Below are 11,786 nucleotides of genomic sequence, written 5' to 3'. Positions count from 1 at the left end.
CTTCTTTTCCTTCCTGCTCCTCCTTTCCTTGTTGCTTCTTGATGCTCCTTGGATTGTTTATCCTCACATTGTTGTTGCCCCTAGCCTTGTTTCTTCTCCTTTCCTTGTACCTTCTTTCTTCTCCTTGAGTTTTTGATGCTACTTGCCTTAGTGTTACTCCTTGCCTTTTTGCTTCTTACCTTGCTGCTTCTCCTTGTCTTTTTGTTTCTTGTTGCTCCTTGCTATTAGTCCTTTCTCCTCCTTGCATTCCTTCAATTATTAGTTTCCATCAATGAAAATAATGCCAACAATTCCCCCCTTTGGAATTGATTTAAACACATCATCATCTCCATTTTAGTCATGAAAGATATTTCTCATTGCTCCACATAACCTATGCTTACCTTCCCCTTTGATATCAATGGAAAGGAGATATAATTTTCATCATTGCATTAATTCTATAAAACCGGCAATGTATTGTTCTGTATAAACAATGTTGATACTGTGATTGAATGAATGCCACTACTAAACAAATGTTTCTTAATAAACATTATTCAAAAAACACTGCAGAAACGTTTTGTGAGAACACTCTGTAAAATATTACAAGATCTCACTCAATTGAACATTTGCAGGAATATTTTAAAGAAACATATTAAAGAAGGAATAGGACTCTCCTCTATGATGATTTAAACCAATAATTCATATTTTTCTCTAGATTCTCGAGTACCAATAATAAGGCTTCAATAAAGGCTTCAACACCCCTGAACAATCCTCTTAACAACTTACTTAACTTGAGCGATAGTATAATCATTATGTCCTTTTATTAAAATTGTACATGAGTTGGGGTTCCTAATAATTTCCAAAAAAAAACCTTTACTACCACTAGGGCATGCTCATATACAAGCCCAGCCCATTGAATAACATTAGGATTCATATCATCAACAAAATTGATAGCTGCTGACTATGTTAAAATCAATCTCTCCATATTGTGCCTCTTTCCTCTCCTCAAAGATATACTTCTTTCTTACGCAATAAGAGCAAGTGACATAGGGTGTATTCCCTTCTAAAAAAAGATAGGATCACCCACATTTTCTCTTATTCCTACGCATTCTATCCAATTTCCTCCCCATCAAAAGTATGGTACCCATCTTGGACGAAAGATCAAACCAACAATCAACTTTGCAAGGAATTAAAGTTTTCACAAATTCTAATGCTCATCTTCCAATGTAAATTGTTAAAAAGAAAATAAATGAAGAATATATGGAGCAATGTGGATAGAGACACTAGTCTTCAATCCACCAACACTTCAACCTCCATATTCAAAATGAACATGCCAAGAATCTGGACAAAATATTAAATTGTCAAACCACAATATTTTGAATATACCACTTCCTCCAAAACATGACACACAACTTGTTGTCACTGCTCTTCAAAAATATAAGATATTGTCATATCCAACAACACTTCAACCATATCTTCGAGTGTCACTTTCCAATTTCCATTTGAATCATTAACCTTGAAAATCAATTCAATTTCTTTTTTATTTTTGTTTTGAATACTTTATCTGGAGCTAAAGGATGATAAAAAGACTAAGAAATCTTTTAAGTTCAAACAATCTAACATTCTCAAAAATCGCTAAGAAAGTGGATTCAATATAAACTCTTGGAACATATAAGAATTTATCCACTGAAATTGACCCGTTAGTATTATGATCAAGTGCACAAAAATGCTAATATAGGGAAACAAATTGTTCCCCACAACCTTGGTACTGGTGCAAGGACCATGTCACTTCTTGTACTTGTCATTTTTCAGAACGGAGCGGCGATATATTGGCCCTTTGGGTAGAGGTGCTTTGGGAGTCAAATCGAAGGAATTCTTGTCCTAACAGTGCAACGATACCACTGTGGGTGGGGAGAAGATGTTCTTATGTTCTTTCATGACTGTATCCACCTGTTGCTACCACTACGTGCAGGAACCCTTCCCAGAGGTCATGGATGTGGCTATGATCTTCCCTTTACTTTGAGAGCGAACCAGACATAGAATAAATTTCCTAGTCTGGGAGATGATCTTACTGGCTTTCTTAGTAGAGATTAAAGAGGTGGCAGTAGATGGGGCTACCTCTATATCTTGTATAATTAATTACACAACGAAATAATGACAGCGTGAGGCCTTGACTCATACACAACATGTTGCCTCCACAAGTATGGTTTGCCTAATAATACATCACAAACATCCAAAGGTGCAACATCACACAATACCTCATCTGTGAAGGGTTTGATGCTATATGGAAGGCGGCACTACTGGCGAACTCAGAGATCTCGTCCTTTGTGAAGCCACCCGATACTTTACGACTGCGGGTGTGGTGTAGTCAGTAGGCTCAACCTCTTCATGACCTCTGCTGAAATGAGGTTCTTTTGGCTACCACTATCGACATTAAATTGTAGCGGCGAACCCTTCACCCACATTTGTGAATGGAAAAGAATCTCCCCCACTTCTGGATCTTCGGGCTCATTCTTCTAGATCTTGGTGGTGGGAGTAGTGGCACTGGGCTCTGCGTCAATGATCTACTTCCCTTTTCCATTCCCCTTGTTTGGTTCTGACTCAAGGTCAGAACATGCATCTGATTCTGAAGCCTTCAACTCAGCCACTAGCGACTGCTTCGTCCCACACTCGTGTTGTGAGTTGGGCTCTTATGGAACTCACACCACTTTCATTTGTCCTTCTTCAACTTCATGGTGTTGTTCTTTTCTTGTGGCTTCCACGGGTTGTCTTGGGTTTCCCTGTCTTAGATTTGTCCGTGGTTCTGCGATTTGGGGAAGATTTTCCCTTGCTTCGGATTTGTAGATCCAAAGTCTCGCTTCTTGTTAAACTTTTGCTCGATCTGACAACGTATCGATACACCATGCTGAAAGTGAAGATGTTCAGGAAATCCATCTCATCCCGGATGTATCTGTGTAGGCAGCCACAGTATTTGAGTACCAAATGTAGCTCAGATTCCTTAATACCTAACTGTGTGCGAAGGGTACGAAAATTTTTTGTGAACTCTGGCACATCTTGGCCCCGTCCCTGCTGCAGCATGGTCCACTTTATGTATTTATCCTCATAGCTTTTTACAGTGTAGTACTGCTCCTTGATGGCATCCTGGAATGAATTCCAAGTGGACACGACTGAAAATAGTGGGCCTTTACTTTCATCCTTCTACTCATAGTAGGTTTCCCACCAATCATTGACATGCGGGGCTGCTTTGAGAAGAGCGAAAGTAATATTTTCCTAACTGGAAAAATCATGAAAAGAATACCCTTCTAGTAAATTTAACCATTTATCTACAGCATCTGCATCTATCTAACCCTCAAATATGGGGATTTCCAAATTAACTTGTACCTTAAAGGGTGTGGCATTTCCAGAGTAGCTGTTGGAAGCTGATGCAGCACCTCTGTGTAGCCGTTGAAGGATCTGGGCAAAGTTGTCTATCCTTTGCCACTCGAGGGCCTCTTCAAGCAAGATTTTGATAGGATCTCCTACCCCCTCATCTTTCTTTTCATCTGTCATGGGAGGCCTTTTGGGTTTGTAAGGCTAGTCTTGCAAAGGTTCGCCTAGTTCAAGCCCTAACTCCTTATATCCTGACCTCGCTGTGGACATGCAAAGAAAAACAGAGAAAAAAATAGACTGCTCTGATACCAATGATCCGGATTTATACAGGAATGCAACAAATTATAGAAATAACCATAAACACAAAGATGCAATGGAAATAATGCTTCATTTCATTAATGTAAAATATTGAAATATTCTTACAAACAGAAATGGAAATAAACTAGCTAGGGCGATGGCAGCTTACCTTTGAGAAGATATGTGGTGGCTACATGCCTCTCAACTATGTTACAATGAGGCTCAAAGGCCTATTTATTTTTGAGAAATAATGGAAAACCCTAAACATCCAAAAGCCTAACCCTAGGAGATGAAATGCCAAACTGTGGGCCCCATTTCAGGTAAATTGGTACATCAATTTCCCAGGATCGTAACTTTGGTATACGATCTCTGTTTGTCATGCACAATAGCTCGTTAGAAATATGTATCTAAGGAATAAAACTTTGGAAACAAAAACATGGTTGATGGACCATGATTCTCTGATATTTCCCAAAAATGTCGTTTAGGGCCTCAAAACGGCTCTGGAAGTTCAGGACCCAAAAAACTGCTAAAAATAGTAAATTGTGATACAATTAAGGAAACTGAAAAATTGGAAGAGACAGTTGTGGGGGTCCAAGTGGGATAGGTGGGTGGCCACCAACATCCACCTAGATCATAGGTATCTTTTGAGTGATAGTCGATTATCTATCCATCCCTTCTTTGAAATGTTCCTAATGGATTGTTCGTTTTTATTGGAATTTCAAGGCTTTCCTTTAAATTTGACCTTTGGCACCTGGCTTAATGTTTTTCAAAGAAAAGGATAAGTTTTAAAGAGGACCAATAATCTTTTTCCTAAATTTTCTTTACGTTTCAAGAGAGTCTTTCCTACACTTCTTCCCACTTATATGCGATAGACAATAACTTATCCACTTATGTACCACTAATTACCTAAACATGTGAATTTGTAGAATAGAAATAGATGAAAGTAGGGGAACACCATTCAGTAAATACATACAACATTGAACATCTAAAGTGGCAAAAAACCCCTGGGCAAAATTCACTATTCAACTCTCTCTCTCTCTCTCTCTCTCTCTGTGTGTGTGTGTGTGTGTGTGTGTGTGTGTGTGTGTGTGTGTGTGTGTGTGTGTGTGTGTGTGTCAATGTAATTCTATATAATTGTTAAAATTGGGCTCTTAGCCTCTCCTCAATTATAGAAAACTCATACTAGTTGACTTAATTCCATGGAAACCTAAGTTTATCTCTCTCTATCTCCCATTTATCCATGGACATCACTAAATTTCTCATTTTTTTATTAATCTCAACATCTCCATAATGATTGCAACATTTTATGTTTTAGTTGTTCCAATTGTTCAATTTTCCTCCATGCATAACAATTCTTCCCCTCATTCTTGCATCTTTTTGATGTCTAGTCGAATGGCACATTTCAATTAATAATTGACACACTATCAAGGTGCCCATGTGGAAGGTGGGCTTCTAGTCAATGTCCATCAACATATAATTTACATTAGCTATTTTTTAGAATGCATGCCACAACATTTTATATGGACACCTTTCATTAACAAAATTCATGCACACCAAGTTTTGCCTTGATTTATTGACTATAAATGCATGTGAATGTCAACATGGTACACCATTACATTAAAAGTGTATCCTTTAGAGTTTGCACATCTCTACTCAACCTTCATATTCATCATTCCTCATGTGACCTAGATATTGTCAAATTTAACTTGATTCTTTTGCATCACTTCATATTTCGGAGGGCAGTGTAAATGTGAAGTCATGTATGTGAATATAGCACCCACCTTGAGAGGTGAATGTATGTGTGTGTGTTTGTGTGTGCAACGCCTAATCTTCCTAAAAGTCAAGAAAGTAGAGATATGTGTATTTTCATATTTAGTTTCATAAAAAAAAATATTTACATGTTTGCACACACTTTTGCCCCATACCAATCACATATATATGTACTTCACTCTTTAATGAAACAAGTTATTACATTTCTCTTTGACAATAATTATGCAAATAACCTTTAAACATTCTCATATATTTGTCATTATTAATTAAAAAATGCCAATATTCAAAATTATCCTTCTTGAACATAATTTTACTAGGATACCCATGTCTAGAAGGGGGATACTATATGGAATAGATTTTTCTTAAAGTTTCTATATTGAAATTAAATAATCTCTCCTTCTACCTTTTACCATGGTGAATTAGAAAGAGATAAGGGTGTGGGAATCTACTCCTTGAGACTTATGACAAGGGGCCAAATATGATCCTACTCCTTAGCCTTATGACAAGTATACATCCTTGTGAGATTTGACATCGAGTGAATGGGACAAAACCCTATTGTGTACACAACGAGACTTCAATTTTTTATGATATTATACAAGCTAGGATATTAAAAGGTACTATTTATTATTATTTTTGGGTATAAGTATTTACTATTATACAAAATAAAATTTACTATAATTTAATTATTAATTAATAATAAAAATTATTATAAATTTGCAGTTTAAATATAAATTATCTCAATTATTACAATTTATTTTTTTAAGTTTACTTTTGATAATTCTACTTCTTTTTAAAAGGAAAATTATACATACAAGTTAAATAATGAACTAGATGATCTCAACCATCCCATAAGGAAACTAGGTCCACTGACAATCTAGTGGAGTCATCCCGACCAAAATTTAAAAGTCATAATCAAGTCTAAAATATCTAAAAGCATTGTATTATCATGCAAACCTCTAACATGTTCTAGACAATGCATGAAGGATTTTGACTATAAATAAAAGGGAATAATAATCAAATGATTCAACAGGGGTTGCATCCTTTCTAGTGGATCCTTGTTTGGCCAATGGGGGAATACAAGGTATAGGCACCACAATTCTTGCCAGTGGTCGTATCACTTGATTCAATCCAAACTTCACTTGTTGAATATCCTAACAAAGCATGGCCAACTTTCCCTATGAATGCATTGGTTCCTTTGGTTTTGATTTCATTGCTTTGAACATCAATGTATTCATTCTCAAGATCATGTAGAGTTTTTAAAACCTCATCCCTCAAGCCTGACCCGACAAGGTGTTCATAGCTATAATCTCAGTTGATTGCCTTCTTCATTGACCTTCATTGCACATGACATATCTGCATGTGAAGCCTGACCATGTGCCTCTCATCTCATCTGTGATGGTGATGGATAAAGTTTTTCCTACAACCTCCTAAAAATAATAAGTGATTACCAAGAGTGGCCACCTTCCCATCTCTCAACTCATGGAAAATATGTTTTCCTTGAATTTGTTTACATCTCTTCAACTTTACACATGCACATGCATGTGATAGAGTGGTCAAACCACCCGTGACCTTAATTATCTTAACTCTTGTGAGTATGACAATGTAATACCTATAGTGCAATGTGATTTGACACACACCTCAAACAAAAGAACCCAATTGTTACAATTTAAAAAACATGTCATATATACCTAAATTATTTAAATCTAAATAAAAATTATTCAAAAATAAATAATAATTAAATAAAATAACTTATATGTATATTAATATTTTTTAATAATATTTAATTTCATCTATAAAATTAATAATAATTAAATGAAATAATTTATCTACATTAATAAAAAAAATTATTGCCCACGGGGCTGGATTGACGGTGAATGGTTGCGATATTAAGGCACTCCTTGAGATAGGTCACCGGTTCAAATCCCCCGTGGGTACTTAGGTTAGTCTTAACTCAGAAAAAAGAAGAAAAAAAAAAAAAAAAAATTATTCAAAAAATAATATTTAATTTTATTTATAAAATTAATATTAAATTCCATGTAAATATAATATTTAGTTTTAATAATTGTAGTCTGGAAATCCATAATTGATCACCAAGTATTTATAGTTGGTTTAAATTTATGTTTTCTTAAATATAATATTTTATAAAGACGTTCACAATATTACCGTTTATAACCCAAAAAAAGATGTCAAGGACCACATGGTCGTATATGCTGGTTGAAGTAACATGATGCTTTATGATAGTTTATAATACAAAGACAAAATGGGCCCGATCACATGGTCGTTCATGCTCGTTGAAATAACATGAAGCAAAGAATTTCACCCTTCATTTTTATTCAACTAATATACAAAGTGCATTACAAACTAAATTAAAAATATTTTTTCTAATGTCAGCTATTTGGGTGTTGCCTAATATTAATAAAAGTAAAAATGATTTAAATTTTAAATTTATTTTATATATATATATAGCGCTGGTAGAGTATGAGTTTTAGTTATATCTATTTCTATATAAGAGTGTGGGTGGAGTATCAGTTTTAGTTATATATATATAATAGAGTTAGTGTGGTTAGAGTATGAGTTTTAGTTTGGTTGAGGCTTGTTTTTATGGATTAATACGCTGGTCAAAATTAAATTAAAAAAAGAATAAAAGTAGGTTTTAAAATGTAGTTTTTAAAAGAAGAAAGTTGTCTTTTTATTTAAATTAATTTGAATTTAATTAGTTATAATAAATGGAGTCATTTATGGAATTTTAGCGATTTTGAATCTTTGAAAATAATTTGTATAAGCAGTGTTTAAATCATGTTTTTGAGGGTGGAAATGGATTCAACACTATCAAAAATTTATGGAGCATTTAAAAAAAATTCTTGTATAGCCAATGTTTGAATCATGTTTTTGACAGTGGAAATAAATTCAATACCATCAAAAACATCTAAAACACTTAAAACCTTAAATTTTAACAAATATAACTTAGATTTAGCTTAAATGTAAAATAAACAACAGATTGAATTCTTGTGGAACGTGGCAATCTGATGAGCTGAAAGTTCCAGTTCGGCATCCAAGGAGGGAAGGATAACAGCTACAAAATTGGGCTCATTTCTTGCATTTCAGAGTTTTGTAATGTTTTGGACTTTTCTTTAAGACAGTATATATTTTTGGGTTGATGGTTTAACTTTGATATGTAAATGCTTCAATTTAATTTAATTTATATTAGTTTTTTTTCAAGTTGATATTTTGAGAAAAGTTTGACCCTTTTTATATTGTTTTACATTTAATATGATTTTAAATTTTAGGAATATTTTAATATTGGATATATATGAGTGTAATTAATTGTGTGATTTTCTGTCAGTCACATTTTTAAGATAATTTAGGAATTTACAATTCAGATATATGTGGGTATTTTAACTTAAATTAATTTATATAGTTTCTGTTTTTCTATTTTATGTAGCAGAGTTATCTTAATTACCGTAATAATGTAAATTATTTTAATTACAGCAATAATTGCATGATAAAAATTCTACTCTTTTTATATATATCTATTTACTTGCATTTTTGGATGTGCTTATAGTTTGACTTAATCAATTCCATATACATGATATATTTATTTATTTTAGTAGATTGAATTGATACTAAGTATATTTTAATATTTAATTTAAATTAATTTACAAAAATTAATAATAATAACCATGACAATAATACACTTATTTTTTTACACATTCAAATAAGATTTAAATTTTGCATTGAAATATAAAAGCAAAATTATTACAAGGTCTCTCATGATTATTTACGGATTGTTCATTTATGTTATTGACTTCTAAGATCTAATCAAAGTTTTAATTCTGTTCAATTTACATAATTTTTTTTTTATTAATCTTAATGATTATTGGATAAATCACTTTTTTTTTAACTTACATCTGCTTTTTTATAATTAAAATTGTATATTTGTTCATTTATGTTATTGACTTCTAAGATCTAACAATTCATCTATGTTATTGACTTCGAAAATCTAATCAGAGTTTTAGTTCTGTTCAATTTACATAATTTTTGTTTTTATTAATCTCGATGATTATTGGATAAATCACTTTTTTTTTAACTTACATTTTCTTTTTTATAATTAAGATTGTGTATTAGCTACAGCTCTGTTCAATTTACATAATTTTTGTTTTTAGCGATTTCAATTATTATTGTTATATCATTTTTTTAACTTGCTGTTAGAAAATTATATATTACGGAGCAATGGAACACATAAAATATTGCAGAAATATAAACACAGAAAACGCACAAAACAAGAAAGACACAGATATACGTGGTTCACCCAGTTTGGGCTACGTCCACCCCGAACAGCCAGTCTTTCCTTTCTATTATCCAGCAAAATGAAGAGATACAACCTATAGCAAAACCGCTGTAATATCCTCTGTTTTCTCTCACAGTCTCACCTCTATGTTTCTCGCACACCGAATACACATCTATCTCACAGTCTCAAATACAATGCCCTCATATAAGGAGAGGGGTTGCCTTCTAGGGAAAAAAACCCTAAACTAAACATAAGTTCTACCGTCAGATCATCCGCCTAATGAACGGCCCAGATTGACTAGAAATTACTATACTTTTACAAGACAATTTTACAGCTGTTTTTAGCTTCGGGGGCGCTGCCCTTGAAACCCCCCGCCAGGGGGGGGCTCTCAAAAGTCGTTGCCGCCCCCCCTGGACCCCCCACGGCAGCGATTATTTTACGGGCGGCGTTGCCGCCCCATTTTGAACTGGGGTCCAATATGTCGGTACTATAGAAGATAATCAGGCTCCACACCCAACAATCTCCCACTTGGAGACTGATTGTAGCAACTCCACCGCTGCTCCATTTGCTGGACAATGACTCCTCTTTGGACCTGGTTGTTTCTCATCTTCATCGTCATCCTTGAAGACCAACTGAAACTGAGAATATTCTCAGTTTCTCCCTGGTTACAACTTTTGTTAGCATATCTGCAGGGTTCTGGCTAGTGTATATCTTTTCCAGCTTCAACTCTCCATCTTCCAACACTGATCATATGAAATGGTACTTGAGCTGTATGTGTTTTGTCCTGGAATGAAATGCTGAGTTCTTTGCAAGATGAATGGCACTTTGACTATCACTGTATAACGTGCCCATATCATGCTCCTTACCCAATTCACCCATAAACCTTTGTAACCAAATCATTTCTTTACTAGCCTCTGTAGCAGCAACATACTCTGCTTCTGTTGTTGAGAGTGCAACAACACTTTGGATTTTTGAAACCCAACTGACAGCTGTTCCTCCGACAGTAAATACATATCTTGTAGTGCTCCTCCTATTATCTCTGTCACCTGCCATATCTGCATCAACATATCCTTGTAGGGATATGTTTGAACCACCAAAGCATAATGCCTGATTTGTGGTACCTCTCAAATATCTGAGAATCCATTTCACTGCCATCCAATGTTCCTTTCCTGGATTGTTCATGTACCTGCTTACAACTCCCACTGCATGTGCAATATCAGGCCTTGTGCAGACCATTGCATACATTAAACTTCCAACTGCTGATGCATATGGAACTTTAGACATATAATCCATGTCTTCTTGGGTCTTTGGGTACATTTCTTTGCTAAGTTTGAAATGGCTAGCAAAAGGTGTACTAACTGGTTTTGCATTTTGCATGTTAAATCTTTTCAACACCTTTTGTATGTACTCATTCTGAGACAATGTTAATTTTCTATTTTTCCTGTCTCTAGTTATTCTCATACCAAGGATTTGTTTTGCAGCACCCAAATCCTTCATTGCAAATGAATTTGCCACTTTTCTTTTGAGCACATTTATTTCCTGCATGTTAGATCCTGCAACAAGCATGTCATCTACATACAATAACAATATAATATAGCTTCCATCATTTTGCTTTTTCAGATAAACACAATGATCAGAGTGACATCTAGTATAACCTTGTTTAGACATAAACTTGTCAAATTTTAGATACCACTGCCTTGGAGCCTGTTTTAAACCATACAAGCTCTTCTTCAACCTGCACACAAGTTTCTCCTTCCCTTTCACCTCATATCCTTGTCGCTGCTGCATATATATTTCTTCCTCCAAATCCCCATGGAGAAAGGTTGTCTTTACATCTAACTGCTCAAGATGAAAATCTTCAGCTGCTACAAGACTTAAAATAGTTCTGATCGAAGTCATTTTAACAACAGGAGAAAATATTTCATCAAAATCAATACCTTTCTTCTGTGCAAACCCCTTCACCACAAGTCTAGCTTTGTACCTTTGCTTTCCTCCATCTTCTTCCTTCAGCCTGTAAACCCATTTATTCTTCAATGTAGTTTTTCCTGCAGGCAACCTAACTAAATCCCAAGTCTGGTTATGCATT

At 34.5% G+C, this 11,786-nt stretch overlaps 1 pseudogene; it reads right to left on the bottom strand.

The window, feature by feature from the left end:
* Positions 1–1,266: 1,266 nt before the first annotated feature.
* LOC149141245 (uncharacterized) lies at positions 1,267–2,910 on the bottom strand (annotated as a pseudogene).
* Between the last annotated feature and the right edge of the window lie 8,876 nt (positions 2,911–11,786).

The sequence above is a fragment of the Pinus tabuliformis genome, chromosome X, assembly GCF_031772625.1.
Source record: "Pinus tabuliformis cultivar Carrire ecotype Pingquan chromosome X, CPIR1, whole genome shotgun sequence".
NCBI classification, from domain to species: Eukaryota; Viridiplantae; Streptophyta; class Pinopsida; order Pinales; family Pinaceae; genus Pinus; species Pinus tabuliformis.
This window is presented reverse-complemented; position numbering and strand designations above follow the sequence as displayed.